Genomic DNA, 8120 nt, shown 5'->3' on the forward strand with positions numbered 1-8120 from the left:
CTAGTTAAGGTTTGTCAAAGTCCATGCAACCACATCTTCATGTTAGTCATGGGAATGACCCTTTATTAGAAAACTGGCTATAGGAGCAAGAATATGTGGCTGATGTGTTACTGGGATCATCCACACCTTTCTCACCCCAAGGTAGGGTCCAGAGAGGCAGAAAAAAACTTGATAGAATGAGATACTAACCAGTGTTCATCCAGTTGAATGAGCCACATGGCCATTCTCACCATTCAGGCCCCTGGAATCCTGGCATCAAGGGGCTAAAATGTTTGCTGAGCCTTTGACCATGATGAAGCAGTCTACTGTAAATGGCAGTATACAGGTTTTACTCTAACCTGGCCTAAAATTCTCTTTCCATCCGAATTCCTCAGCTGTAACAAGAGTTTAATTCATCAAACATAACAAGAGTAATTCTAGACTATAATGTTAGTCCAGAAGTGTTAAGGATGAGATGTAGATTTGTCATATTGTCTTTCTGCCTCTGTGCCACAGATAAGCTGCAAAAGGACAAATTTAGGCCTACCTATAATCTCCAGTCTTTCAAACGCGGTGTGTCCAGGTATCTCGAACTGAACATATCTTGAATTTGGCTCTCTTTTTTTTTTTTTTTTTTTTTCTTGGAAGGAATGGTTTGCGGGCTCCTTGCCTATGGTTTCTTCTTCCTTGCATTAAAAAAAAAAAAAAAAGCAGCCATACTCTTTTCTTGAACTTGGCCTAAACTGCCCCTCATCTTGAAAATGATCTTGTAAGGATGAACATTATAATATACTATACTCATTTCACTTTACTTTGGTCTAAAAGTGACAACTCCCAGTCTTGAAAACTGAACTGTAACAAAAGCCTATTAAAAAACTGCTATACACTTCATTCTGGTTTGAAAATTCTCAGCATCTTGAATTTTTTGAGTTTGAACAATAGTTAAACACTAGAATATGATGCTCATCACAAAGAAGTGCTGTGGAAAGGATAACTAGCTGTAGCACTGCATTGCTGTGCCACTGAACTATGTATGAAATGGGTTACTGAAGACATTGTTGGGCAAGTTGAGGTATATGGTAGTGGTAGTTGGAGTAGTAGTAGTAATAGCAGTAGTGGTAGCGTAATCTGGTGTATTTCTGCTGAATGTCTACTCTAAATGTAAATAATTTGTAATACAGTACAGTATATTCCCTCTTCTGTTGTTCTTTCCCTCATTCTTTCCTCTTGCTTCTGCCTATGGGTGACTCTACACTGAGTGACAAGCCAAGCAGTTTTCTGTACATCAGGAAGCCACTTACTATGCTCGGTTTTAACCAGGTGTCCAAATTATGGCGCCTGGTGGTTTAGTGGGAAATCAAGGCATTCCAATCGGATTGAGCTTGTATAGGTTTATATCCAAGGGATGGTTGGGGCTTATTGCTCATCAAATGCCACTCAGGGATGAGTGAGGCTGGTCACTGTCATCTTAAATGTCAGGACCAACTTGCCGAGCCCCAGACTCCTATGCTTCTCATGGGGCAACATAGGATTATATGTTGGATGGAATAGATTTTTCAAAATATCGTCTTAAAAATCCTAGAAAAAAATCCCTAAGTTGTAAAATGTCATCTAATGGAAACCCAGTCTTGGCATGACACACTAGGGTCATCGTGTTTTAGCCTGTGAGGGTCCATAGTGGCTTCCAGTCTGAAAACCAACACATAAGATGTAAAATTCCCGGCCAAATCCCGGTATATCCCAGCTTCCTCCACGATTGTGTCATGTCAGCTCAGAGTTGCCTGCACAAATTTTCTGCAGTAACTCTGATAGTGATTAATTTTGCATACAATAGTTCTCAACAGTAGTGATTAAGGCCTATATAAAGTGTATGTATAGTGTAATAGTGTTCTTAAGGCCTGTATATAAAGTGTAAGGTAGTGCAATTGTGATTATGGTTAAAAAATGTTGCACAGAAGTGGAAATGTTGCACAGAAGTGATCTTGTGCCCCCATAACACCTCTATATCTTACCAAAAGGCCCTTCCTCCTTATGCTTAGATTACACCCTCTGCAAACATGGTAAGGAATTTTTTTCTGGTTAGTCAGGATGCCTCACACTTTCCATAAGTTAGAAATTCAGTGAACTCAAAATGGCCTCAGCCCCTATTATTCCAACTTAAAGAGGTTTTACTGTATATAAAATCTATATCTATATATACAGCATCTTTGTTGTCATTGCAGCTTTGTTGGTGTGTTACTACAAATTACACTACTGTATCAGAACTGTATAGGAAAAGTCTTATTTCAAAGTCTTACCTTTCATTGAAAGTATTGTTTCAATGATGTTATTAAATAGAATTTGTTGTGTGCACTTGATGGGAAAAGGTGGAAGGAGGTAGGGAAGGCCAAGGTGATGGCTGGAAATGGTGAAGGAATGTGTGAGAAAATGAGGTGTGGAAGTTAAGGAAGTAAGAGATGATTAAGATAGAAGGACAAAATGTGAAAGGAGATGCATAAGACAGTTATGGCACATTTTGTTTTTTAGCAAGGGAGTCCATGGGAATACTTTGTGTCACAGGTGCACACATAACTGCATGTAAACAGGAAAAGTACAAGTGAAGTTTATATGGATAGTTTTGCACCTGTGAAGCTGAGCCAAGATTTTGAAGGCTCGAATTGTGTGTGAAAGGTTGTGCTGCCCATTTCACTGGATGCTCTGTTTATTAGTTCTATTGTGTGCTTCCTCTTTCCTCTTTTTGGATGATTCTTATCCCATTTTATGATGGGAAGCTTGGTTGGAAGTGATGATGATAGGGTGAGGGGTGTTTAAGTCATCCTATGACTTTCTAGGATAGATGTGTTTGTCTCATTTATTCTTGCCATTAAAATTCTGTATCGCTTAATCATGCTAAGGTTTTTTGCTTGCTGAAATCAGCAAAATTAAAACTGTGTGTAATTTGATAAAAATAGATATGTCTCATTTTCTTAGTGCATACAGGTGTTTGTGTACGGTGTCCTGCTTTCACTGTGGTATTTGGGAGTTGTCTTGCAAAGGCTGGTGTTTTCTTTTATCTTTATTGTTTTCTTGTTAGGTCCAAGGTTATACTGTATCTTGCTTTTCACCTTTAGTTATATTTTATTGCAACAGTTATACAATTGCTTACCTTGTATCAGAGTATTGACTTTTTATTTTTTTATAGTTAAGTGTGACAGGGTTTAACAATGAATGCCCTCAACTTTTCTTTCATTGATAAAGACAAAATCTGCTTAGGTATATTTTCATTTTAACCAATGGTACTAAGTGAAATAATGTTAATATGTTTCGCTGTTGGGTATGTTAAAAATATTAGAGAGTAGATTTAAAGAACCATCTGTAACCATTTCTTTATTTCAATCCTCAGATGCAGGACAAGGTGTGGCCACCAGTGCCTCCTTATGGTGGCTGTGGCAGCAAGAGGTCTTGACACTGTTCATTTAGACAAGAAGGACCCATTTACCAGCATCGCATCTCTGTTCTTCCATCATACGGTAAGCAGTAATCTGTACAGCATGTAATAACTACATTTTTGTACCCCATGCTAACTTGTTGGCCACCACTTGATGACATTACCAATGTAATAAGCATACACTGCAGTAAACCTTCTGTATTGACTCTGTCAGATACATTTTTGTGAAGCTACAGAGTGTGGTGAATGTTTTTGGCATATCAGATAGAGCCAGGATTCCAAGGGTTTGAATGATGAGTGAATGGAAGCGTGACCCACTGGATTGGGCAAACTTGGGCTGTCTGGATGTTGCTACCCCTCACCCTGCCCTAGGGTGGGAAAGAAGGTGCTGCTGCTGCTGATGATGATGATGATAACAGGCCAACTGGGGACAACATTGAGCCAATAATCATTTGGCTGGGGCAGGGTGTTTTTAACCCACATTGCTGGTGCAGCACATATGGGTAAAATGGGGTGTTTTTTAAGGTGTTTTGACCCACTTATATTTAACCTAACATGATTAAATATCAGTCAAACAAACTTCAGTATTTCCTCTAACCTCGGAAAGAAACTGGTTCTGTAAGTGGTACATGATTGGAGGAGGAGTGAGTTGAATAGGAGGTGTTCTGTGTGGCTGGTGAGTGCAGGTCTTTAAGGCAGATGCAAGGCAGCATCCTGAAATTAAGTAAGGAAATGGTCAAGTGGGAATAAATATCAGTCAGGTGCGTGGGTTAATGGCCTTCACATTTATTTATCCACCATTCAAACCTCTGAAATTTGAAGACTTGTTTAATGAGTGTTATAACATCTACAACAGAGGTCATGTGCATTTTGATGCAGCATTTATTTCTGTTCATCACCTTTTAATTCTTCAGCATCAGTACCTGTTTTATTATATATATATATTTTTTTAATTTATTCTTTTAATGCTTTCACTTACTAAATACTGTAATGGAATAAGTTATTATGTACTTAGTTCTTCTGTATTTACTTCACTTAAGTATACTGTTTACTTACTGTAAAGGCCAGACTCAGCGCTTGAAGAGATATGTTTTATTTCATGAAAATTTTTCACTGTAAAACTTTAACTCAGACAGCATATTATGTTTAACAGAATGGGAGGTATGGTGAATTACCCATTACAGTGATCGATGTTTATTATTTTCTAACAGGCACTTCTTTCTTTATTTATATCTATATAATGGCAATAGCATATATTTGTATAACTAATACACAAGTAAGAGCTTAATTTGGTTACCCATTTTCTTGCTGTTGTGCTAATGAGGGACTTCCAGAGTGTCTTCTGCTACCTAGCTGGCCAGCCTAACTCAGTCATGGGTCAAAATTGTAACATAACCATCGTGGCTATTCTACACATGATAAAATAACAAAAAAGAGAAGGTAGACTCTTGCACACGTATGGTGGTAAGCTCCGCCCATTGTTTGGCGTTCCCCGCCACCCTGCTCCCTTGTGACGTCACCAGGAGCACCAAATTGGCTCTGTCAAACCAGACCAAAATTTGTATCTTCTGTTCTTTTGCTGCAGACATCACACTAATGATATGTATATGCATATACAGTACATGTCAATATAATATGAGGTTATCAGCTGAATTTTGACAGTCATTTTGAAAAGATTAGGAGAAATACACTGAGGTGGTTTGGACATGTGGAGAGGATGGAGAATGAAAGACTGACTAAGAGGGTGTATGTAGGTGAGGTGGAGGGAGGGAAAGGGAGGGGTAGACCGAGGATGAGGTGGAGGGATGGAGTTGAGAGGTATATGAGGGAGGGGGGGGTGAGTTGGGGGGAGGGGAGTCAAATGGTGGGTGACAGAGTGACTTGGAGGCGTTTTGTCTGCGGCCACCCTTTGCGGGATTAGGGCATCGGGCTATAGATAGATAGATAGATTTTAGTTGCGGGGATAACTTTCCCTTTCATGTAAGAACTATGTTAGCAGTTTTACCATACATTAACTCACCATCACAGTAGAATAATGAGACGTTTCCCATGCTCACCATGGTTTTGGCCAGCTGTTTTATTATGTGGAGTGTGACGACAATAACACTATTACAGTACTTATTTCTTGATTTATTTCTATGGAACCTTAGTCCAAGTAACATAATAATGCTTTCATTTTGGCAACTTCATCATAATTGACAGAATGTAGCATGGTTACATAACCTAAAAATGGATTGTAGTTTCTTAAAATGACCATTCGATTAGGTTATACATTTGGCAGAAAATTACTTTGTATTTTCCTTTAATGATTTTGTACCTTATTTCTACTTACTTGCCTGAGAACCAAACCTTCACTTGTAGTAATACTTTGCAGAGGTTGTATAAAAGACTTAACTAAATACATACACAACTATAAGCTTTATATTTTTAATATATTGCATATATGAAATAACAGATTATCACATAATACTGCCCACAGCTTATGGGTAGAGAGCATACTTATCTTTGGTGAGTATGTTAGCACACTTGGTATCAAACTTTAAGTAAAAAAGGAATTATACATTGCATAAATGTCTAAAATCACAGATGATTATCACATTATACTTGTAAGAGCTTATGAGTAAAGAGCATACACAGTATGGAAATTTGGCTTACAAGAGATTTCTAGTTATTTTACAATGATAGCCTCAAGAGGTTGTACTGTATAAGGAATTAGCCTATACCTGTTCATTACATAACTCATTATTATAACATGTGACATTCTGTAACAATGAATTGAGTATGACATTTAACTACACTCCATATTTAAGCCTACCTAGTATTATTTGACTGTTTTTGTAATTTTCTTAAATTTTTTTCGCATGTTACCGAGACTCACTTCCTTATTCAGTTTCCGTATACGAAACTGTAATCTGCAGCACAGATAGAATTCTATGACATCTTTAGGAATTTCAGGGATGATATTTGTTGCCTTGTTGACCATTGATCCAAGTGAGTTGCTCCCTGCTCTTAACCTGTCTCCATGCTCTTCTTGAAAAACCTTTTCAGCCATCATAAATTTTGTAGCATATTGCTGCATCATGCGGTTAAGACCTCCATTACTTTATAAACTTATCCAGTCAGAAGAGGCATCAGCTACTCCACCAAGGAAGGGATATCTTTTTTTAAACTTGTTGACAATATATTCTAAAACATAAGCATGTCCTTCAGTTTCATTTTCTGGTATACAATGTTGATCAACCAAGATGGTTTCATCCATAGTGTCATCATTTACCGAGTCTTCAACCACAATATCTCTACATAAATCTGCACTAATACAGAGGTTGTCTAAGATGTTTGCTGAATTCTTTTAATAGGTGAACTACAAGCTTTACAATTTTGTAATCCTTTTGCAATACTTGGATCATCTCCATCAAATTCAGTATTTGCTTTTAAAGATAGAAGAACTTGTTTATGACCTACCGGTAGTATATATCTCTTGATTCTCTGTTTGAAAGTAACTGGACAAGGGTGGTCGTAAAAACTACCCATCTGACGAATCACCCCAAAGAAATTCTCTAAAACATCCTGATTCAAGCGTCTGGTGAATAAGTAAGTGAATCCAAATCTTTTATGCAAATCATCATACATGGAAACAAGTGATTTAGATGTAATGACAATTCCATTCTGAAAAGGATACACTTTGTTTGATACTTTTGATAATCAAAGAGATCATTTTATTAATTATGTCCATTTGGTAAGAGGAATGGCAAAATGGCTCTCTCTCCTTCTTATCCTCTGCACCACTGGAATTCAGTACATCAAACCACTGGTCAACAATAAGAATGAAATCAGCTGTTGCCCTCCAGTTGCCACTTTTCAAAACTTGATTTTTCCCCAGCTGATTAAAAGCTTTGCCCACTGAAGATGAGAGGAGATGTGCTGCACTTCTGACCTTTTGCCGTTCTGAACCAGTAACCAGTAGAGATTGTTTGCTAATTTTTGTATGCCATTTTAAAGTCACCACATTCATAATCAACCAATTCAAACAAGGGTATTTTACTGACTGGTCCTAAGGGTGTTTCTGTTCCATGATCAAGGAGATTGTTTCGAATTAACATTAACAGATATGGAGCATCAGCAAATACATAGACACATCTACTTTCATCAGCTGGATTTCTGAAAGATGTAGTGTCCTGGCTTATCCCTAAAGTAGAGAACAAGCCTCTGTTGGAACCACTCATATCACATACTGTACCCCACACCTCAAAACCTACTTCTTCAACACTGTTAATAATGGAAAATAACAGTTCCTTGGTCATTTTTGTGTCAAAATTATAATAAACAGGTTGCTTCCAATTGCCAATAATGCCTGTAGCCATAACAACTTGAACATATTCATGGCTACAATAAAGCTTGTCTGCAGTTCTGTCATACACATAACACCTGTCAACTTTCATTTCATCAAACGATATCATGCAAGCTTTTTCGCCATTGGTCATGGATTGTCCTTTTGCCTTCATCATTCTTAATACTGAGTTTAGAATACCTGGTTCAAAATTAATATCTTTAACCCATTTATTCAAAGTCGAAATTGAAGGAAGAGGCAGTTTCCAGTGCTTTCGCATCCATCTGTAGCATTTGGCACTCACACTTCTAACAGTCAGAGCAAAGGCAATGTCATCTTCAGTCCAATGTCTTGCTGATCTTTTGGGTATTAGACATTTGATCTGAG

This window comes from Coenobita brevimanus, unplaced genomic scaffold, assembly GCF_032717465.1.
Source record: "Coenobita brevimanus isolate Jiangsu-jjx unplaced genomic scaffold, ASM3271746v2 jjx.HiC_scaffold_2556, whole genome shotgun sequence".
Lineage (NCBI taxonomy): Eukaryota > Metazoa > Arthropoda > Malacostraca > Decapoda > Coenobitidae > Coenobita > Coenobita brevimanus.